This window comes from Gossypium arboreum, chromosome 11, assembly GCF_025698485.1.
Source record: "Gossypium arboreum isolate Shixiya-1 chromosome 11, ASM2569848v2, whole genome shotgun sequence".
In the NCBI taxonomy this organism is placed as follows: Eukaryota; Viridiplantae; Streptophyta; class Magnoliopsida; order Malvales; family Malvaceae; genus Gossypium; species Gossypium arboreum.
Genome location: NC_069080.1, coordinates 101,596,942 through 101,622,324, shown reverse-complemented (window position 1 = coordinate 101,622,324; position 25,383 = coordinate 101,596,942). Strand labels below are relative to the sequence as shown.

General features: G+C 37.7%; 1 non-coding gene across 1 annotated transcript; it reads left to right on the top strand.

Annotated features, from left to right (window-relative positions):
• Positions 1-23,083: 23,083 nt before the first annotated feature.
• Positions 23,084-23,191, top strand: LOC128284647 (small nucleolar RNA R71). The gene has a single exon (XR_008275069.1). It is a non-coding gene; the product is annotated as a small nucleolar RNA R71 (small nucleolar RNA).
• Positions 23,192-25,383: the final 2,192 nt, after the last annotated feature.

Here is a 25,383-nt window from a genome sequence, read left to right as displayed (position 1 = left end):
AATTTTTGTGAAACAGGGCCAGAGCGATTTCTGGATCCCCTGTTATGATTTTGGAAATTCACCATAAATTTTACAAAGATAATTAGAAGTCACGCTTTATATTTACAGATTCCTTATTGAGTCTAGTTTTATTAGAGACAAACGGCATAGTCATTGAAGGTCTGTATAGGGAGATATCTGATTCGTAATACACAGAGGTCAGAGTAGTTGAACCCTGAAACAGGGGAGACTTTAACTAATAAACTGTACTAATTGGCCCAACCAAAAATTCTAGAAAAAAATTAGTAGATATATATATGAGTCTAGTTTCAGGAAAAATTTACGGAATTGGATTTTGAGTTTCGTAACTCGAGATATGATTTTTAAAGCGACTATGATGCAGTTAGCCAGCTTGTCTGGAAATTTTAAAATGAATTGTATGAGCTGTTTAATTAATGAATTAAGTCCGTTAACACCTCGTGTTCGACTCCGGCAACGGTCTCGGTGCACGGGTGTTACATTTAGTGGTATCGAGCAGGTTTAGTCAGTTCTCGGACTAACCTAGCATGTGTAAAAGTTTAGCTATACATGCCATCGATCGTGATAGTGTGATGTCTTCCGACGCGTATAAGTACCGTCTTATTTAGGCAGGTACTCTCCAACCGAGCTGCGCCAACCATGTTCAATGTTAAGTAAAGGTATTTGAGTAAAATTATGATTATGATAAGTCTCGGTTCAGAAAAGTATGAATAAAGGTTTATGATACATATGTGATAATATGTGAGATGAAAGTTCATGTTGTGATAAATATTCATATTTGCTTAATGCTCATATGATGTAGTGTATGTGGCTTACTTGATAAGATGAACGGAATAAATAGAAAGTAGTAGAGGTATGAATAAAGGTCATAATATTATGATCTGAATGAAAATGTCCTTGTCTTGATTGGATGTCGAATGTTGATGAATGTTAATGGTATATAATTTTTATGAGGTAAAGGATTATAATGAAATGAACTTATCTATGTTAAATTGTTGGACTGAATTATATGATTGTAATGATATGTACATGATGATGCACGAAATGAAAGTTGTGATTGTGATGCAAATATCTATGTTTGTTTGGCCTTATATAATGTCATGAGCATGAATTAATTTAATTAATTGAATGGATAAGTAAAGCTATCTAGAAAACATAGAATGTATGCATAAGTATATTGTCTAAATGGGACAATAGGAAAATTGGTGTAAGCCAACATGAATGAATGATATGATTTTGATGATGTTACTATGATGATGGAAGTTGTGTCATATGTGTATGTATAAGAAAGTCGAGTCGAGGTCCTACAACCTCCCCTTACCAAAGTGGTACTTATAATGGAATTTCATGAGATTTGTATTGAATAAGTTTTGGTTGAGAACCCAAAGAGTTCAGTGATAGAATAATTATAAGTATGATCCGAGATTGAAAATGAGCTGATAAGTAAAGTCGAGCCGTAAAGTATCGGATTGACGTAAAAATTATTGGAGTTATACCATTGTCCTAGTTAGAAAAGGAATTCTCCTTGGTAAATCGAATTACTCAAGTGCAAGGTCGAGAAAAGTGTAAATCGAAATTTATTCAGAATTGGCCTTTTTAGTGAATGGTTTAATATAAAATTTGTGACGGCAGAACTAGTTGGGGAAATGATATTTCAAATGTGAATTATCCGAGTGTGACAGATTATGACCGGACAGATTTAGATCTCTTTTGAGATGTTCTATGTGTTCACCCGTTCTCGTAAATATTTCTATGGCTATTGATCTTCGAAGAAATTCTTGTTATATGGGAATGTCTTCTAATTCGGTGTTGGATGAAAGCATTGGTAGTCCTGATGGTTTATAATTTATATTGCTCTATTTTATCGGGTATTCTATTTCATTTCGTCTGATAAGAATTGATGAGAGAATTCATATGATATTATGATTCTGTTTCTTCTACTTGATGCTTCATCTGATATATATGTATGGGAAGATATATTGATCTTGTTATATTTGATTTGATGGGATTAAATGATGTTTTCTTTTGGACTTTCTTTCTTTGAAGAATTATCGAGGTATTCTGTATTTTCTCTATGAATTTGGTTTTCGATTCTCGGCATAGTATCGTATCTTGGGTTTCTTTATCCCGGATCTCTTTATTCGGATTTCTTTATTCGGGTTTCTCTATCTTGGATTTCTTTATTCGGTTTTCTTGTTATCTTTGTTCCATAATTTGTCAATTATGACTCATGTTCGAAGTACGTTCTTCAGCTCGTGATAATCATGTCAAATATGACTATACTTCTAATTTGATCTTGGTAATGTGGTGATTTTAGTATTGGGATTTTTCTAATTTCTATGTAAGGATTTGACATCGATAAAGGCATAGGTGATAAAAGCGAGTTTTAGTCGGTATGGTAAATTATTTATTTGAAAGATTTCATGTGACAATTATGTCGGATTATTTTTCCCAAGTCGATAATAGAATTTCATTTTGTACGGATAAAAGAGTAAATAGTTTGAACGAGAAGTGTATATTTAATAGAAAGAGTTGAATATTAGTTTAAGTCACTACGAATGATAAGGTTTCCATCTTGTGAAAGCTGAAAAGTTTATTACATGTTGACAGAGTTCGGATAGATGAGAATATTGGTAACCAAGCGTCGAACTAGACTAGTCTACATTGAGCAAAGACTTCGACTTTCAAGAATGTATTGTTGTATGAATTGTGATGTGTTTCAAGACGGTGAGGTAATGTGATAGTTTAGAGCATCGATGTTACATAAAATCGGAGTTGTTAAAGGGGTTAAAGCCGAGCATTGGGATCTATCAAAATTATCCTTGTCAATGTTGATATTGGGATGGAAATGAGAAGGATTATTCTTGAGGCCATATCAGAATTATTTCTATGGCGGAAAAAGGAAAATGGGATGTATCCTATTGTTAAATGTTTGGCGAGATCTATAAATCACATCTGTATTGAATGAATTCCTACTAAGCCGATTCATGGAATTTCAGTCTCTTTGATTGTTGGATTTCTTGGAATTCGGTCTCCATTAAATCAAGTTGAGATCCGGGTTTTATGTCATGATATCATGGGAAATTAAGAAGGGTTGAAAATTTAAGAACAGTTGAGAGTTGAGGCGTAAGCTTTTAGATCATATGAGAAATTGAAGAGATGTATTGGAGGTACAGTCTAAGTGCAAGTTCTTGGCACCAAATATGAGATTAAAAGTGAAGACCACTTTTCTGGTAAGATTTTCGGGGACGAAAATCCCTGAAGGGGGGGAGAGTTGTAATATCCTGATTTTGGGCCTAGTCGGAACTCTAATGGTGTTATCAAGCCAGAACTCGGCCCTTTCGGCATCGTCAGTAACTATGGCCTTAAACTCCTCGCCCCACGCTTCCTAATCAAGTCCACGGTGGTTTACTCAGCCTCACAGGATCGAGAATCGATGGCATCACGGGCTCTTGGGGTGGATTATTTAAATTCAGGAATGGTTGGACACCGGATTGGTTCGGGCATATTGCGCGACCCACTCATTCATCATGGTGAAGAAGGCTTGTTTCGCCCTTCATTTTGATTATTCGCGGATGATCGAGGCTCAACAGCGGTGTCCCTTGCGCAGGGCAGCCACTACACTTTCAACGTCATCCGCCAAGGGTCTCTCTATCCGGGTTCCATCGCTAATCAAAACAAAAATTTCAACCGTCAGAAGTCATCACATTATTAAGCACTAACAATTTGGCATGTATAGCTAGACTCACACGCTCTATGGTAGTCCTAGAACCGACTAAACCATAGCTATGATACTAATAAAATTGTAACACCCCTAACTCGTGACCGACGCCGGTGTCGGACACGAGGGGTTAACGGCCAAATCCTCTCAAGATACCAACCAATTTGACATTACCAGTCAGGCTGGAAAACTGCGTCACCGTCGCCTTAAAAATCATATCTCGAGTTTCAAAACTCGGAAACTGGTTTCGTAAATTTTCCCTTAATTTAGACTCATATACCCATCCATGGATTTATTTTTATAATTTTTGGTCAGGCCAATTGGTACAGTTTATTAGTTAAAGTCACCCATGTTACAGGGATCGACTGCTCTGACCTTCGCCCGTTACAACTTGAATATCTCTCTGTACAGGGCTTTAATACTGGTGCCGTTTGTTTCTAATGAAACTAGACTCAAAATGGAATCTGTAAATATAAGGCATGACTCCTAATTCTTTCTGGATAATTTATGGTAAATTTTCAAAGTGGCGACAGGGGACCCAGAAACCGTTCTGGCCCTGTCTCACGAGAACTTTAATATTTCTCAGTATACTGCTCATATGGTCGTTTCGTTTCGTCCATATAAAAATAGATTCATCAAGGTTCAATTCCATAATTTATTCACTATTTAATTCTACTTCTACTATTTTTAGTGATTTTTCAATCTCATCTCACTGCTGCTGTCCGCAACAGTTACTGCAGTAGACTATGCCAATTTCATGAATCTTTCCTTGGCCTTAATCATCCATCATACATGACACAAATTATGGCCACCTTATCAAAATTAGAGTTTCTAAGACTCGTGGCTATAGGTTCTAGCATCCCACTCGGCGACCACATAGGCCATTTTCACATGGCTTAAAGTTTACAACCCACAATTCGACAAAATATAATAGCCTATACATGCCAAATGTTCTTCAACAACAAAAACAATACCACAAGATTTCAGCCGGTGTGATGACTTCAACGACGGTCCCGATCACGCAAACAATACGAGTCCGAGAGACCTAAAATGGGTGACAAGAAAACACCGAGTGAGTTTACAACTCAGTAAGTCATAAGCATTCATCAATCCATCGATAAAGTTACTACAACATGTACAACAAACGAGGCTAGGTACTCATCCATATCGAATCTATACCATAATACCTCGGACCTTTCGGTCCAATCTCGTACCAAGTCATACATCCACATTTCATATTTTACACAACAAGATAATCAAGCATTTTTACACATTAACTCATTTTCCAGCACAACCATACAATTTCAATCATCACATAGATTTAAGGCTTATCAAATTCAACCCCAAGCATGAACGTATTCTCTATTCGTCATGAGCTCGAGGTACTTACCCGATCCGCTGTCCATACTCAATTCAATGGAGACACACCTCCATATATATAGAGTACGCACACACAGTGCTTACTACTCGATTTCGCACACTTAGTGCCACGTAATTTAAGCCCGCACACACAATTGCCATACCCTCCGAGCTCGCACACCCAAAGGCCGTATTTTTCCAGCTTGCACACATAGTGTCATATTTTTCCAGCATGCACACTTAGTGCCTTATATTTCCAGCACGCACACTTAGTGCCATATATTTCCAGCACGCACACTTAGTGCCGATCTCGTCACCGTACACGTATTGTTCCGACACTTAGTGCCGAAAGCAAACTTTCTACACATTTCACTATTTCTTTTACATTCAACAAATGTCATCACTCCATACACATACATTTTCATTTATATATATATATCATCCCATTAAACACAATTGCATAAATTTTAAAATCATTTAAGCAATATCAAATACGTGCTTAATGACTTACCTTGTGTTCGTAATTAATTCCAAGTCGGCTACTCGATGATCTTCGATTTCCCTTGTTGGACGCTCTCCTTTAGGATCTTGAGCTTAAACAAATAAATTAGCTCATTCAACCGCTTTGGTACATATATTGGTATCCACATTTTAATGATCTTATGACATACGGAACGACATGGTAAAATTTTTATCTTACTACCTTACGTTCTTAGCTATTCGCTAATAGCCTTATGCAATTACCATACTATCAATAATCCAATCATATTCATTACTCAAGTATAGTATTTTCACATTCGCAATAGTATTACATACAATAGCCGATTCTTCTTACTTTGTATTTATGCATCTATTTGATCATTAGTTTAGTTCAAACACCCATACACCAAGATTTATCAAGTTTAGCATGAAACATAACCTTAATCCTCAATGACCACTATGGCGAAAATCCTAGTCAACCCAAAATCACAATTTCTAACACATAATTGTTCATAACACAATTAAAGCATCCTCTCCATTCCAACACTTCAAGACACATACATTTCCCACAAATCTCCAACTTTACATTCGGCCTTAGTGTACATACACAAGCCGATTTTTTTTCTTCCTATCATCCAACCTAACTATATGAATATTTAACTAGCTCACACTTCACCCATCCACAATCACTCATTTAACACAAAGAAAATAATCAACTCCTTCACTATCTACCATGGCCGAATACTTCATGCACCACCCAAATCCAAAATTTTAACATGGGCTAGTTAAAGAACTTAGTAATCAACTTACATTAAGCTGAAATTTCAAAATCTAACATGAATTACTAACCTTGTTTTGAGCTTAAAGTTGACCGAAATCTCCCTCCCCTTTCTTTCTTCAATTCGCTAAGAGAGAACTAAAGGAAATGAAGCTCTTTTTTTTTCTTTCTTTGCTCCATTCACGGCAAGGGGGGCAACACACACACACACACATTTTTTTTTGTTTCTCTTCCTACAACCTTAATATTTTATCAATTTTGACATCAACCATTAACAAAACATGTTTATGACATGTTTTCTTTTGCCCATCATCCTTGTCATGGCGGCCACTAGGCTATCTTTAGGAAATTTGACATGCAAATCCCTCATTTTCACAACATGCATTATTAGGCCACTTTGCATTTGCCTAGCACATTTCTAAATTTTTTCACACAAGTCCTTTCTAGTGAAATTCACCTTTATAACACTAAATCAAATCATCAAAAATGTCACTCACAATTTAACACATATCATAGGCATCACAATAAATTTTAAATTATTTTTATGCCTCGGTTTTGTGGTCCCGAAACCACATCCCGTCTAGGGTCAATTTTGGGCTGTCACAACTCTCCCCCACTTAAGAAATTTTTGTCCCCGAAAATCTTACCGGTAAATAGGCTCGGGTATCGCTCTTTCATAGAGTCCTCAAGTTCCCAAGTGGCTTCTTCAATTCCGTGTTTATGCCACAACACCTTCACTAACGGGATTTTCTTATTGCGCAACTCTTTTACTTCACGCATCATAATGCGAACCGGTTCCTCTTCATAGCTCAAATTAGGCTGAATCTCAATCTCATATGGCCCGATGAACCTCGGGCTCAATTTGCCCTTACGGCCAAATCTAAGCACTTTCTTCCAGGGTGAGACTTTGAGAAATACCTTGTCTCCAACCTGATATTCAATATCTTTTCTTTTCAAATCCGCATACGACTTTTGGCGATCCGAAGCAGCTTTCAAACTTTCACGAATTACTCGAACTTTTTGCTCGGCATCCTTAACCAAATCAACCCCGAAGATTTTTCCTTCACTAAGTTCAGTCCAGAATAATGGGGTACGGCATTTACGACCGTATAAAGCCTCGTAAGGCGCCATCTTGATACTTGATTGAAAGCTATTGTTGTAAGCGAATTCAACCAAAGGTAAATACCGTTCCCATGCACCACTAAACTCAAGGATGCAACATCTCAACATATCCTCGAGTATTTGAATTATCCGTTCGGATTGACCAACGGTTTGGGGGTGAAAAGCAGTGCTAAAATGCAGCTTGGTACCCAAAGCCTCTTGCAATTTCTTCCAAAATCGCGATGTAAATCTTGGGTCTCTATCCGACACGATAGAAATAGGCACCCCATGCAATCGAATAATTTGGGAGACGTATAATTCTGCCAATTTATCAAGCGAAAAATCAGTGCGGACAGGAATAAAATGAGCAGACTTGGTCAGTCTATCAACAATGACCCAGATCGCATCCTTCTTACTCGCCGACAATGGCAGTCCGGATACAAAGTCCATGGTGACTCGATCCCATTTCCACTCGGGTATCGTGATCGGCTGAAGTAATCCCGATGGCACTTGATGTTCCGCTTTCACTTGTTGACATATCAGACACCTTGAAACAAATTTAGAAATGTCTCGTTTCATACCGGGCCACCAAAATTGGCGTTTCAAATCGTTGTACATCTTCGTACTCCCCGGGTGGATTGCCATTCGGCTACAATGGGCTTCATTTAGAATTATCGAAATAAGTTCCGAATTCTTTGGAACACAGACGACTTCGAACCTCAAACAATCGTCATCATCAATTTGAAACTCGATTCCTTGTTCGAATACACTCAGCCCGTTTTGCAAGCAACTCCTCATCAACTTTCGAGCTTCCGAATTTGATGAGCCAACAATGGTTTGGCCTTTAATTCGCTACTAACACATTGTCGGGTAGAATAGACAAGTGTACATTCATCGTCAGAAAGCAAACAAAGTGATTTCCGACTTAAGGCATCCGCAACCACATTAGCCTTTCGGGTGATAATCAATGACGAGTTCATAATCTTTTAACAACTCGAGCCATCGTCTTTGTCGCAGATTTAAGTCTCTCGAGTCATCAAATATTTGAGACTTTTGTGATCCAAATACACATGGCACTTCTCACCAAATAAGTAATGTCGCCATATCTTTAAGGTGAATACGATGGCGCCAATTCGAGATCATGGGTTGGATAATTTTTCTCATGTGGCTTTAATTGTCTCGACGATAGGCCACAACTCGACCTTCTTGCATCAATACGCAACCTAACCCAAGTAGGAGGCATCACTATAGATGACAAACTCTTTGCCGATTCGGCTGTACTAGAACCGGAGCTTTCGTCAAATGGGTTTTCAATTGGTCGAAACTTTTCTGACACTTTTCCGTCCATTCAAATTTGACATCTTTCTGAAGCAGTTTTGTCATGGGTGTGGCTATCATCGAGAATCCTTTTACAAACCGTCGGTAGTAACCGGCAAGCCCCAAAAAGCTCCTAACTTCGGTAACATTCCTTGAGGTTTCCAATTGACTATGGCGAAATTTTGTTGGGTCCACCCGACACCGATCGCGGGCACCACGTGCCCCAAAAAGCTAACCTCTTTCAACCAAAATTCACATTTACTGAACTTTGCGTATAACTGCTTATCTCGTAAGATTTGCAACACTAGCCTTAGGTGTTCAGCATGTTCAGTTTCATCTCTCGAATAGACCAAAATGTCATCGATAAATACAATTACGAACCGATCCAAGTATGGCCTGAAAATTCTATTCATTAAATCCATAAACACCGCAGGGGCATTAGTGAGCCCAAACGGCATCACCAAGAATTCGTAGTGACCGTACCTTGTTCTAAAAGCGGTTTTGGGTATGTCCGATTCTCGGACCCTCAACTGATAGTATCCCGACCTCAAATCTATCTTTGAAAACACCGAGGCTCCCTTTAATTGATCAAACAAATCGTCAATTTGTGGCAACGGATATTTATTCTTTATCATCACTTTATTGAGTTGACGGTAGTCGATGCACAACCTCATGCTTCCGTCCTTCTTTTTCACAAACAATCTTGGTGCGCCCATGGAGAAAAACTTCGGTCGGCGAAACCTCTATCCGTCAATTCTTGCAATTGAACCTTCAATTCCTTTAACTCCATTAATGCCATACGATACGAAGCTATTGAGATCGGCATAGTGCCGTACAACCGATGTCGAATTCCACTTCTCGAACCGGTGGCAATCCCGTAACTCCTCCGAAAAACATCTCGAATACTCACAAACCAACGATACCGATTCGAGTTTCTTTTCCGTCTCTTTACTTTCCAACACATACGCAAGGTATGTTTCACACCCTTTTCACATATCTCCGAGCGGTCATAGAAGATATTATCGCGGCACTCCTTTTAAATCGATGAGACTCGACTCGGACTACCTCATTATTTGCACTCCTCAAATCAATGGTTTTCCTTTTGCGATCCACCATTGCATCATGTACGGTCACCAATCCATACCAAGAATAACATCGAATTCATCAAATGGTAGAAGCATCGGATCGGTAAAAACAGATTCTCGAATTATTAGGGGCATCTCTTGCACACTTTATCAACGAGTACGTATTGACCCAAAGGGTTTGACACTGAATTACGAACTCGAGAGACTCAACAGTAGAGTCTTCTTGGATGCTAATGTTTCACATACATATGAATGAGTAGAGCGGGGTCAATCAATGCAATCACACTAGTATCAAAGAGAGTAAAAGTACCGGTGATAACGTCGGGGAGGATGCCTCCTCTCGTATGCTGGATGGCATATGCTCTAGCAGAGCTCGGGTCTCGAATCGAACAGCCAGATCGGTGGCTCCCCTCGATTACCACCCCTACCTCCTGAAACCCTCGGGGGTCTACCTCTAGTTGTCGCCCTACTAGATCTCGCACCTTGCATCTTATTCTTCTCATCTAGCTCCGTGCAATCCCTAATGAAGTGGTCCTTGAACCACATCCGTAATGAGCCTCATAATGCAGACTTACCCCAACATTCACCTAGGTGTCATCTTCCACATTGGGGACATTCAGGTCTCTCTTGACGATTATTGCCCACACTAGCTACCGATGTAGCTCAGAGTCCGTCAATGGTCGGGCTCTAATGGAAATTCCATGATCGCCCTCGACTTCTTGGTGTCCTCCACGAACCTCTTTACAATCGAGAACGGAGCTTTACTCGTTGATCTTTTACGGTAATCTCTTGCTTCAAATTCAGCCTTCTTCTTCTCCTTCCCAAGTTCTTCCGCCTTGCGTGCTCGTTCGACTAGTGTCACGAACTCCTTTATCTCCAAAATTCCCACTAGTAACTTTAACTCCTCATTCAATCCTTCTTCAAATCTTTTGCACATAGCAACCTCATCAGCCACACACTCCGAGCATACCGACTAAGTCTTACGAACTCATGTTCAGATTCGAGATCTGATCATACGGCCTTGCTTGAGTTCCGGGAACTCCTTACGCTTCGATCGATGAACCGTTGACTTATATATTTCTTCCGAAATTCGTTTGAAAGAAATCCCAAGTAACTTGTTCCTTTGGGACTATGGAAATCAAGGTCCTCCACCAATAGTAGGTGAGTCTCAGAACAAAGATATAGCACACTTAAGACATTCATCGGTGTGCATGACAGTTCATCAAACACTCTAATGGTGTTATCAAGCGAACTTCGGCCCTTTCGGCATCGTCAGTAACTATGGCCTTAAACTCCTCGGCCCCACGCTTCCTAATCAAGTCCACAGGTGGTTTACTCAGCCTCACAGGATCAGTAACTGATGGCATCACGGGCTCTTGGGGTGGATTATTTAAATTCGGGAATGGTTGGACACCCGGATTGGTTCGGGCATATTGCGCGACCCACTCATTCATCATGGTGAAGAAGGCTTGTTTCGCCCCTTCATTTTGATTATTCGCGGATGACTGAGGCTCAACAGGCGGTGTCCCTTGTGCAGGGGCAGCCACTACACTTTCAACGTCATCCGCCAAGGGTCTCTATCCCGGTTCCATCGCTAATCAAAACAAAAATTTCAACCGTCAAGTCATCACATTATTAAGCACTAACAATTTGGCATGTATAGCTAGACTCACACGCCTATGGTAGTCCTAGAACCGACTAAACCATAGCTATGATACTAATAAAATTGTAACACCCCTAACTCGTGACCGACGCCGGTGTCGGACACGAGGGTTAACGCCAAATCCTCTCAAGATACCAACCAATTTGACATTACCAGTCAGGCTGGAAAACTGCGTCACCGTCGCCTTAAAATCATATCTCGAGTTTCAAAACTCGGAAACTGGTTTCGTAAATTTTCCCTTAATTTAGACTCATATACCCATACATGGATTTATTTTTAGAATTTTTGGTCAGGCCAATTGGTACAGTTTATTAGTTAAAGTCACCCATGTTACAGGGATCGACTGCTCTGACCTTCGCCCGTTACAACTTGAATATCTCTCTGTACAGGGCTTTAATACTGGTGCCGTTTGTTTCTAATGAAACTAGACTCAAAATGGAATCTGTAAATATAAGGCATGACTCCTAATTCTTTCTGGATAATTTATGGTAAATTTTCAAAGTGGCGACAGGGGACCCAGAAACCGTTCTGGCCCTGTCTCACGAGAACTTTAATATTTCTCAGTATACTGCTCATATGGTCGTTTCGTTTCGTCCATATAAAAATAGATTCATCAAGGTTCAATTCCATAATTTACTCACTATTTAATTCTACTTTTACTATTTTTAGTGATTTTTCAATCTCATCTCACTGCTGCTGTCCGCAACAGTTACTGCAGAGACTATGCCAATTTCATGAATCTTTCCTTGGCCTTAATCATCCATCATACATGACACAAATTATGGCCACCTTATCAAAATTAGAGTTTCTAAGACTCGTGGCTATAGGTTCTAGCATCCCACTCGGCGACCACATAGGCCATTTTCACATGGCTTAAAGTTTACAACCCACAATTCGACAAAATATAATAGCCTATACATGCCAAATGTTCTTCAACAACAAAAACAATACCACAAGATTTCAGCCGGTGTGATGACTTCAACGACGGTCCCGATCACGCAAACAATACGAGTCCGAGAGACCTAAAATGGGTGACAAGAAAAACACCGAGTGAGTTTACAACTCAGTAAGTCATAAGCATTCATCAATCCATCGATAAAGTTACTACAACATGTACAACAAACGAGGCTAGGTACTCATCCATATCGAATCTATACCATAATACCTCGGACCTTTCGGTCCAATCTCGTACCAAGTCATACATCCACATTTCATATTTTACACAACAAGATAATCAAGCATTTTTACACATTAACTCATTTTCCAGCACAACCATACAATTTCAATCATCACATAGATTTAAGGCTTATCAAATTCAACCCCAAGCATGAACGTATTCTCTATTCGTCATGAGCTCGAGGTACTTACCCGATCCGCTGTCCATACTCAATTCAATGGAGACACACCTCCATATATATAGAGTACGCACACACAGTGCTTACTACTCGATTTCGCACACTTAGTGCCACGTAATTTAAGCCCCACACACGAGTGCCATACCCTCCGAGCTCGCACACCCAAAGGTCAGTATTTTCCAGCTTGCACACATAGTGTCATATTTTTCCAGCATGCACACTTAGTGCCTTATATTTCCAGCACGCACACTTAGTGCCATATATTTCCAGCACGCACACTTAGTGCCGATCTCATCACCGTACACACGTATTGCCCAGACACTTAGTGCCGAAAGCAAACTTTCTACACATTTCACTATTTCTTTTACATTCAACAAATGTCATCACTCCATACACATACATTTTCATTTATATATATATATCATCCCATTAAACACAATTGCATAAATTTTACAATCATTTAAGCAATATCAAATACGTGCTTAATGACTTACCTTGTGTTCGGTAATTAATTCCAAGTCGGCTACTCGATGATCTTGATTTCCCTTGTTGGACGCCTCTCCTTTAGGATCTTGAGCTTAAACAAATAAATTAGCTCATTCAACCGCTTTGGTACATATATTGGTATCCACATTTTAATGATCTTATGACATACGAACGACATGGTAAAATTTTTATCTTACTACCTTACGTTCTTAGCTATTCGCTAATAGCCTTATGCAATTACCATACTATCAATAATCCAATCATATTCATTACTCAAGTATAGTATTTTCACATTCGGCAATAGTATTACATACAATAGCCGATTCTTCTTACTTTGTATTTATGCATCTATTTGATCATTAGTTTAGTTCAAACACCCATACACCAAGATTTATCAAGTTTAGCATGAAACATAACCTTAATCCTCAATGACCACTATGGCCGAAAATCCTAGTCAACCCAAAATCACAATTTCTAACACATAATTGTTCATAACACAATTAAAGCATCCTCTCCATTCCAACACTTCAAGACACATACATTTCCCACAAATCTCCAACTTTACATTCGGCCTTAGTGTACATACACAAGCCGATTTTTTTCTTCCTATCATCCAACCTAACTATATGAATATTTAACTAGCTCACACTTCACCCATCCACAATCACTCATTTAACACAAAGAAAATAATCAACTCCCTTCACTATCTACCATGGCCGAATACTTCATGCACCACCCAAATCCAAAATTTTAACATGGGCTAGTTAAAGAACTTAGTAATCAACTTACATTAAGCTGAAATTTCAAAATCTAACATGAATTACTAACCTTGTTTTGAGCTTAAAGTTGACCGAAATCTCCCCTCCCCCTTTCTTTCTTCAATTCGGCTAAGAGAGAACCAAAGGAAATGAAGCTCTTTTTTTTTTTCTTTCTTTGCTCCATTCACGGCAAGGGGGGGGGCAACCACACACACACACAGATTTTTTTTTTCTCTTCCTACAACCTTAATATTTTATCAATTTTGACATCAACCATTAACAAAACATGTTTATGACATGTTTTCTTTTGCCCATCATCCTTGTCATGGCCGGCCACTAGGCTATCTTTAGGGAAATTTGACATGCAAATCCCTCATTTTCACAACATGCATTATTAGGCCACTTTGCATTTGCCTAGCACATTTCTAAATTTTCTCACACAAGTCTTTTCTAGTGAAATTCACCTTTATAACACTAAATCAAATCATCAAAATTGTCACTCACAATTTAACACATATCATAGGCATCACAATAAATTTTAAATTATTTTTATGCCTCGGTTTTGTGGTCCCGAAACCACATCCCGTCTAGGGTCAATTTTGGGCTGTCACAACAATAGTCCACACTCTCTTTTAGCCGATTATCTAAGCCAAGAATAGGCATCAATATGCTTGCCTCTAACCGACTGCATGCACACCAATCCACCTCATGGGGCTGAATATGCATGTCCATGTTGAGGCCAATTATATACTTAATACCACACATAAATGGCATACATTTTACTAACTAAGGCATTACATATTGTAACTCAATACGCATCAATCATTTACTTCATAACCGAAACATCATCATATGTAAATATATACCTTGAGATAGTATATATGTCATACCAATACATCATGTGCAAACATATATATATATATATGTGCAAGAGCCGAATCACAAGTTGATTATAACCAAATATAAACATATATCCAAAACACAAATCTTACCTATCATGCAATAAGCATAAATCATGCTTATGGATATACCATGGCCGATACTTCCAACAACACCAAATAAAAATATACTTCATGGATCTAAGGTAGACCCAAGAAAGGAACTCATAATCATCAAGATTTAGCATGAAACACAACCATCACCCTTATTAATCTCCATAGCCGAAAACCTTACTTATTCCAAAATCACAATTTCAACATGGGTTACCAACAATAACTTGATATCTCACTCAAAATCAACTAGGATTTCAAGAACTAGTATCAACTTCCTTCCCTTAATATCGACCTAAGATGACCGATTGCTTCACTCCTTTCTTCCCCCTCTCAAATCGGCCAAGAAGAACCAAAGAACACAACTTGTTTTCTTTCTTCCTTAGAATTTTCAGCCAAAAGAAGTGAAAATGATGGACACTTTTTTTTCTTCTTTCCTCAACTCACGACAATGGGGGGAGGAACACTCACACCATTCTTTTTTTTCCCTTTCTTTATTACCCATACTCCTTATTTTATTTTTCCTAACATACACCATTGTCACAACATGTTTTATGACATGTTTTGCCCATCACCCTTGTCATGGCCGCCACTAGCAATTAAAAAGGGGAAATTGACATGCAAGTCCACCCCTTTGATTACATGCACTAATAGATCCTTATAGATTTACCTATCACATTTTAAAAGTCTCACACATAAGTCCTATCGACTAATTTCACATGCAATTTACTAAATCGAAGCTTAAAACCTTCACACATTCATGATCACATATTTTAGACAATAGATATCATATTCAAATAATTTGGTGACTCGGTTTAGCGGTCCCGAAACTGCTTTCCGACTAGGGTCACTTTAAGGCTGTCACATGCAATTACTTTAGGCCGTGGTTGAGTCTGTTAGATAGGCACAGGCGTTTAAATCGTGTTTCAAGTCCACCAATTTAACACGGCCGTGTGGTCTGCCCATGTGAGGAATTGCATGCCATGTTGATCTCATATGTTGGCCCATTTTCTCTGTTTTTGGCCAGTTTCTCGCTCTTTTTATTCTCCTATGCTTTCCTGAGTATAAAATATGAAATTAAGGCATTAGGAGCATCGAATTCACCAAAGCTAAGGAGAAATCATCCATAAAATGTACTAAGCGTGGGATAGAAATATGTATAAATTTCAGTTTATCAAATACCCCCACACTTAAGCATTTGCTTGTCCTCAAGCAAAATCCTCAACTCATAATCAAAATAAATTATTCTCAATTTATAATTCCTATCAATAGTATCTCAAAACAATCCATAAGTAATCATGTATTGAAAATTCAACTGAAAGAACATCAAAGTTTCAAACATTCCAAGTTGAACATTTTATCACGAAAATATAGGCGTTCCCCATTCATCTAAGTGATTACCTTTAATTCAAAATATCACAAAGTTTAACATCCTCACTAAGGATTCACTCAAATCACTCGAGGTGTTTAAGGACAATAAATTAAGCACTCATTAGTCAATATGAAAAGTTATTACCATAGGCTTGCATGAAAATCAAATCTCCACCACTATATATTGAGATGATACATCAATCAAAAGGTCTTTATAGGGTTGTAACTCGACTTTGGTTAAGGGGTGTTGTCACAAGCTGAAAGAAAAGGTTAGAATCGAGATTGAATTGAAAAATTACCTAACTAGAAAAAATACTTGAAATTGATAAACTAAATTCTTTAATGAAAAGATACTAGAATTGAGCTTTTCTTCATATGATGTGGAATTACAAACTTTAAGCTCACAAATAACGAATTACTACTAATATATGAATTTTTTTTTAAGAACAAGTCAAATAACATAGGCTAATAGAACATAGCTAAGCAATTTATTCAAATCAAATCTCGATAAAAATAGGGATCAAATTAATTGAGGGGATTTCAACAATAATGAGTTATGGGTTAATATTGGGGTTACATCAAGGAATAGCTTGTTAGGCTCAAAGGGGTTCACTAAGGGTTAATTTTGAAGGTAGGCTTTTATGAAGTGAGTCGGTTAAACCTAGGTGCCTTTATCATTTTGGCATACCAAATCAAATGGTGTGGTCTTGACATGCATAATCAAGCAAGTTCTAAAATAACAGTTCAATATCAATGCACTCAAACCAATAATAAAAGTGAGCATGAAGTAAATAATAGAAGCTCTAAAGGCTCAAAATCTCACAAAAAAAATATGGCTTTTTGATGTTTAAACTTGTGAATTTCAACTCAAGATAATACCTAAACTTTGGGAAAACGACCTAAATATTTAATTCTCAAAAATTAACTTATCATGCTTGATTCTCTAATGTCTTAAAGTTTAAACCATCAATGCATGAATGCTCATGTTTTAATTCAAGATATATCAATAAATATTATAAACTAATCAAAATTCATTCTAATAATGATATGAGAAAATTGCATGAGAATAAGACAAAATTCAGGGATTTTTCTGATATAGATATAATTGGTCCCCTCACACTTAAGATGTTCATTGCCCTCAATGTACAAAGATAGAATGAAAAATATAAATATAGAATCATAAGATAGGGATAGGAGTGAAACTTCCTAATTTAAGAGTGGATGAAATTCCTGGATATTGGAAATAAAGTTGGAGGGTAAGCATGATTCTGAGTGATAAAAGGAATAATCTGAAAATAATCATAAAGATAAGCCATGTTTAAAAAAATGAGACTTCAAATAAATAAGAATAAAAATAAAGGTAAAATAAAATAAGAGGGACAATCTAGTTTTAAAAGTGGCACGGCTGTATCACACGCCCGTGGGGTTCGTGTTCAGCCCGCGTTTTTCGTGATTTAGGAGGTTTTTACACGGCTTGAGGACAGGCCCGTGTCTCTAAGCCGTGTGGCTTTATGATTGCGTTGCACGACTGTGTGTGATGTGGTTTGCTTCTCCCACGCCCGTGTACCTATGCGCATGCCCATGTCATTGTGACAGTACCGACCACGGGAGTGGGGCACGGGCGTGTCAAACGCCCATTTTGTTTTGACAGTTTCACCCACGGTTATGTCGCACAGTCGTGGCGACTTATTGCAGCCCCGTGTTGGGAAAATTTTTTGCCTTGTTTGCACACGGTCGTATTGTACGGCCGTTTCATTACCCGTTGTGTAAACACGGCATGAGGTATGCCCGTGTTCCTGGCCATGTGGTTTTGGAAAACCTGTGCTCTATGATTCGATAAGTATGTTAGATTTTCAAAACTAAAATTTAAAGAATTTAATACTATTAGTGCTCGGGTTACCTCCCAAGAAGCGATTGTTTAAAGTCTAAGCTCGACTTTACTGTATGAGTATATTTAAAGAGGTTCATGGAGCTGTAACTCCTTTCTATCATCTTTAAATTTCTCACCGTTGTATGGTTTGAGGTGATGTCCATTTACTTTGAAAGTACCTTGCGACGGGTCATTTACTTTTACGGTGCCGTATGGGAAAACTATTTTGACTACGAACGGTCCTGACCATCGTGATTTAAGCTTCACAGGGAACAATTTGAGTCTCGAGTTATATAATAGTACAAGATCTCCAACTAAAAATTGTTTATTTTGTTTTAACTTAGCATCATGGCAGCATTTCGTTGCTTCCTCATATAGTCTTAAATTTTCATACGATAGGTTCGCCATTTGTCTAACTCATTTAACTGCATCAACCTATTTTCACCTGCAAGTTTGGGATCAAAGTTTGTAAATTTTATAGCCCAGAATGCTTTGTGTTCTAACTCAAATAGTAGATGGAAACTTTTTCCATAAACGAGTTTGTACAGTGATGTTCGTATGAGGGTCTTAAAAGCAGTTCTATAAGCCCATAATGTGTCATCTATTTTCATTGCCCAGTCTTTCCTGTTTAATCCTACCGTCTTTTTTAGGATACATTTAAGTTCTCGATTTGCCACCTCGACTTGGCCACTTGTTTAAGGGTGGTAAGGGGTGGCTATTCGCTGGTAAACTTCGTATTTCTTGAGGGTTCTTTCAAATTGGGCGTTACAGAAATGAGTACCCCTATCACTAATGATTAATCTAGGTGTTACAAATCGCGAGAAAAGTTTCTTAAGGAAACGTACCACTACTCTAGCATCATTTGTAGGTAGAGCTTGGGTTTCAACCCATTTAGACATATAACTGACAGCTACTAAGATGTATTTATTTCCAAATGAACTAGGGAATTGACCCATGAAGTCGATACCCCAAACATCAAATATTTCACATGAAAGCATATATGTCTGAGGCATTTCATCACGTTTGGAGATATTACATGTCCTTTGGCATTTGTCACAAGAAATAACATACCTGTTGGCATCTTTGAATAAGGTGGGCCAATAAAAACCTAATTTGATTATTTTATGTGCGGTCTTATTTCCACCATAATGTCCTCCAGCTGGTCTTGAGTGGCAATGTTCTAAGATTTTTAATGCTTCTATCCTTGTAACGCATCGCCTAATGACTTGATCTGCACATATACGGAAAAGAAAAGGATCTTCCCAAAAGTTGTTGTTCACATCGTAAAGAATCGTTTCTTTTGCTGATGTGCCAACCCTTTTGGGATAACGTTAGCGGCTAAAAAATTCGAGATGTCTGCAAACCAAGGTACCTCCGAGTCAGAAATAGCAAAAAATTATTCTTCAAGGAATAGATCAGTTATTTCCACTTCATCTAGTTCTTTAGTACTTGAATTTTGAAGCCTGGATAGATGATCAGCCGTGAGATTTTCTGATCCTTTCTTATCTTTAATCTCCAAGTCAAATTCCTGCAATAACAAAATCCATCAAATGAGTCAAGGTTTTGCATCAGTCTTAGTTAACAGGTAGCGAAGGGCAGAATGGTCAGTAAAAATGACAACTTTAGACAATATTAGATATGACCTAAATTTATCGAATGCAAAAACCACAGCTAACAATTCTTTCTCTATGGTGGTGTAGTTCTCCTATGCAGCTGTCAAAGTTTTGCTAGCATAATAAATAGGTTGAAAGTGCTTGTCCCTTCGCTGTCCCAAAACTACACCTACTGCAAAGTCACTCGCATCGCACATTAGTTGGAAAGGTAAATTCCAATCAGGTGCTATTATAATTAGAGCATTAATTAATATATCCTTTAAAGTATTAAATGCTTCTGAACATTCCTGGTCAAAATTAAAGGGCACATCTTTTTCTAGTAATTTAGTCAAAGGCTTAGCTATTTTAGAAAAATCTTTAATAAATCTTCTATAAAACCTAGCATGTCCTAAAAAAAGTTCTAATAGCCTTAACCGAACTAGGAGGAGGTAATTTTTCAATGATTTCGATTTTAGATTTATCAACCTCAATCCCTTTACTAGAAATTTTATGTCCTAACACAATACCTTCTTGAACCATAAAGTGACATTTTTCCCAGTTAAGTACAAGGTTCATTTCTCACATCTTATTAGAACTCGTTTTAAATTTTTAAGGAAAAGATGAAAAGAGTTACTGAATACCAAGAAATCATCCATAAATACCTCCATGATATCTTCTACGAGTTCGTCAAAGATGGCCATCATGCAACGCTAGAAAGTAGCAGGAGCATTACATAATCCAAAGGGCTTTATTGGATAAGCAAACGTACCGTATGGACATGTGAATGTCATTTTTTCTTGATCTTCAGAAGCTATTGGGATTTGAAAATAACCAAATAGTTCGTCTAAGAAGCAGTAGTACATGTGCCCTAATAGTCTTTCCAACATTTGGTCAATGAATGGCAAGGGGAAGTGATCTTTTCTCGTGGCATCATTTATCTTCTTATAGTCAATTCAAACTCTCCAACCTGTGACTATCCTAGTTGGAATTAGTTCATTCTTTTCATTGGCTACCACCGTCATTCCTCTTTTCTTAGGAACAACCTGCACTGGACTTACCTAAGAACTGTCAGAAATAGGATAAATAATTCCAGCATCTAGGAGTTTAATTACCTCAGCTTTAAGTCATGTTAGGGTTCAGTCATCTTTGAGCTTGCACACATGGTTTATATTCATCTTCCATTAAAATTTTGTGGGTGTAAAAAGAAGGGCTGATCCTTTTAATGTCAGAAATTCCAAGCTATGGTCTTTTTATGTTCTTTTAATACTTGGATTAATTCCTCTTTCTCCTTGGGTTGCAAGTTAGAAGCAATAATAACTGGTAATGTAGAATTATTTCCAAGGAATGCGTACTCCAAGTGATTTGGCAATTGTTTAAGTTCCAGTTTGGGAGGTTCTTCAAAAGAAGGTTTTTGCTTAAGATCATCGTTACCTGTAATGCCCACATATTCTGCTTGTCTTTGGAGAGGTTCATTGAAGTTCAGTTCTGCTTTTATTTTACCTGTTTCGGAATCATCGTCATCCACCTCCTCTCCTTGGGCATGGCATAGTTCCAACGTGTCATTGTGTATGATTTCCTGAAAAGAATCTTGAGCAGCATGATCAATAGAGTCAATAAAATAACATGAGTCATCTTGTTCCTTAGAAAATCTCATGGCATCGTAAATTTTAAAAACGATTTCTTCATCACCTACTCTAGGTAACATTTTACCATCACCTACATCAATAACAACCCTAGCAGTGGCTAAAAATGGACGCCCTAAAATTAAAGGCACTTTAACATCTTCATCCATATCAAGCATAACGAAGTCAATAGGGAATATAAATTTATCTACTTTTACAAGTACATCCTCTATAATACCCCTTGGATATTTAACAGATCTATCAGCTAGTTGAATACTCATCCTAGTGGGTTTAGGTTCCCCAAGACCAAGTTGTTTAAAAATTTTATATGGCATCAAATTAATGCTAACATCTAAATCAGCCAGTGCCTTATCAACATTCAAACTACCAATTAAGCAGGGTATAGTAAAACTTCCTGGATCTTTTAGTTTGGTTGGCAGTTTATTTTGGAGTATAGCCGAGCATTCCTCGTTAAGTTCCACTGTAGATAAATCTTCAAACTTCCTTTTGTTTGTTAGAAGCTCCTTTAAAAATTTTGCGTATGTAGGCATCTGTGATATAGCTTAAACAAAAGGTAAGTTAATATGTAGTTTTTTAAAAAGTTCTAGAAAATTACCAAATTGTGCATCTATGCGGTCTTTCTTCAACTTTGCTGGGTATGGGATTGGTGGTTTATATTCCTTCGACATTGGATTGTCATTGCTTTCGGGTTTTACCTCCTCTCCTTTGCTTCTGTCAGCTTCTTATTATGGCTTCTTTTCTGATTCAACTAACACTTTCCCACTCCTCAGTGTAACTGTTTTCACATGTGCTTTTGGATTGGGTTCGGTATTAGGTAGATTTTCTGGTGTTCTTTCTGAAATCATCTTAGCCAGCTGTCCAATTTGATTCTCGAGTCCTTGGATCGATGCTTGTTGATTTTTAAGTGCTGTCTCGGTATTTTAAAAATGAGTTTTTGACACCAAACTTCTTGAGCATCTCTTTAAGGTTCAGCTTCTTCTCGTGTTGGTAGGGTGGTTGTTGGAAGCTTGGAGGTGGTCTCTGATTTCCTTGGCCTCCCCATGAGAAATTTGGGTGGTTCTTCCAACCAACATTGTAAGTGTTACTATATGGATTGTTTTGAGATTGAGGATTATTACCCATGTAATTTAACTGCTCGCTTTCCATGTTGTGGCCATATGATGGATATTCTGAATTGCTCGATCCTCCCCCACTTGCTTCACATTGCATTATTGGGAGAATCTGTGAAGAACCAAGAAAGCCATCAATTTTCTATTCAAAATTTCTACCTGATTTGAGAGCATGGCGACCAAATCGACGTTGAAAACGTCGGCTACTTTTATTTGCTTTGTCCTCATAACTTGCCACTAATAATTTTTCAGTGACATTTCTTCTATAAATTCGTAAGCCTCTTTAGGTGTTTTGCTATTGATAGTTCCACCAATGGCTGCGTTAACCATTTATCTAGTCGAGGGATTCAGGTTATTATGAAATGTTTGAACCTGTAGCCAGAGTGCTAACCCATGGTGAGGGCATCGTCTCAAGAGGTCCTTGTATCTCTCCCATGCATCGTAGAATGTTTCTAAATCCATCTGCACAAAAGAAGAGATATCATTACGTAATTTTGCTATTTTAACTAGCGGGAAATATTTTAATAGTAACTTTTCGGTCACTTGTTCCCAAATAGTAATTGACCCTCATGGTAATGAGTTCAACCACTGTTTAGCCTTGTTTCTCAATGAAAAGGGAAACAAACGAAGACGTATGGCATCGTCAGAAATGCCATTGATTTTAACTGTATCGCAAAACTCCAGGAAATTCGCCAAATGAGTATTTGGATCCTCATCCTGCAAACCATCAAACTGAACAAACTGTTGTATCATTTGAATTGTGTTAGGTTTCAGTTCAAAGTTATTTGTAGCAATAGCAGGTCTAACTATACTCGATTCAGTGCCTGTTAAAGTAGGTTTAGCATAATCATACATAGTGCGTGGAGCAGGATTCTGATTTACTAGATTAATAACAATCGTAGGAGGATTCGGGTTTTCTTGATTTTTAGCCATCTCTTCGGTTGTGGTTTGAATATCGTCCTCTTGCTCGTCCTCTGTGTATCTTAAGCTTCGTCTTATTTCTCTTTGGTTTCTACAAACTGTGCGATCGATCTCACTATCAAAAAGTAATGGTCCCGACGGGTTTCTTCTAGTCATAAACTATAAGAACCTGCCAGAATAAGGGAAAAGAGAAATTAGTAAAAATTAAAATAAAATTTAAATTGTAATAAAAGTAAATGGCTAAAGTAATAAAAAACGAGTGTTCCTAATATCTTAGTTCCCCGGCAACGACGCCAAAAACCTGATACGTGATATGTTTTAAATATTTATAATGAATCGTTCTTGAAACTAACTATTATCACGATGGAGGCAAGTGTACCTAACGAACAGTAGTATAGCTTTAGCAAGACTAGATTGTCAAACCCAAAGGAACTAAAAGTACTAGTATTAACTTTCTTTCTATTATCTAGACTAAAAAATAAAAAGGATTTGTTTATCTAACTAATTAATTAAACTAAGAAAACATAGAAAAGAAATTTGGGGAAAATACTTTTTGGAAAACTCAATTGAGTAAGACAATACCTAAAGAAAAATCCACCTAGACTTCACTTCTTATTTGACTCTGAATCGGATGATTTATTCATCCAACTTGTTCCGTAGAGATCCCTAAGTTATATTATTATCTCTCTCGAGACTAATAACATCTAACTCTAGATTGAATAATTGAAATCTCTTTCTAATTAACACCCTAAGGTTGCATTAACTCGATCTATGGATTCCCTTATTAGGTTTCACCCTAATCCGGCAAAATCTTGTCACCCTATCTCTAAACGCATAATCAACTCCGCTTAATTATGACAAATTTACTCTTAGACAGGGTCTATTCCTCCTCTAAATAAGAGCATTAACTTGATTCAATATCCTGAAATATTAAAACAAGAATTAAGAACACATAATTAAGAATACGTCAAATATTTATCATACAATTCAGATAATAATAATAAGATTCATCTTAGGTTTCATTCCCCTTAGGTATTTAGGGGATTTAGTTCATAACTAAAAGGAAAAACATCTCAGAAGAATAATAGATACAAAACATAAAGAAAACCTAAAACTCCTGAAGGGAAATTGAGGAGAGATCTTCAGTCTTGATGATAAATCCGGCTTCTGAGATGGGTCAATGGGCTTTCTTCGAGTAATTCCTTACTTCCTCCTCTCTGTCTCCCTTTTTTCCTCTTCTAAGTTGTATTTATAGGCTTTGGAATACCTAAGAGCCCTCAAAAGTGGCCTTTTTTTGAATAAGACTCTGCTTGGGCTCGACAGGGACACGCCCGTATGTGATTACTTCAGGTCGTGGTCGAGCCTGTTAGATAGGCACGGGCATGTGGTGTACCTGTGTAAATCGTGTTTCAGGTCTGCCAATTTAACACAACCGTGTGGTCTGCTCGTGTGAGGAATTCCATGCCGTGTTGATGTCGTATGTTGGCCCATTTTCTCTGTTTTTGGCTGTTTCTCGGTCTTTTTATTCTCCTATGCTTTCCTGAGTATAAAACAGGAAATTAAGGCATTAGGAGCATCGAATTCACCAAATCTAAGGAGAAATCATCTATAAAATGTGCTAAGCGTGGGATAGAAATATGTATAAATTTCGGTTTATCAGTGCTTTCAGTAGTGTCAGCCAAGCCAATTTTCGCCCTTTGCGCAAATCTATCGAAAATAGTCAAAATTAATAAAAATTAAGTATAAAATTAACTAAAATACACCATG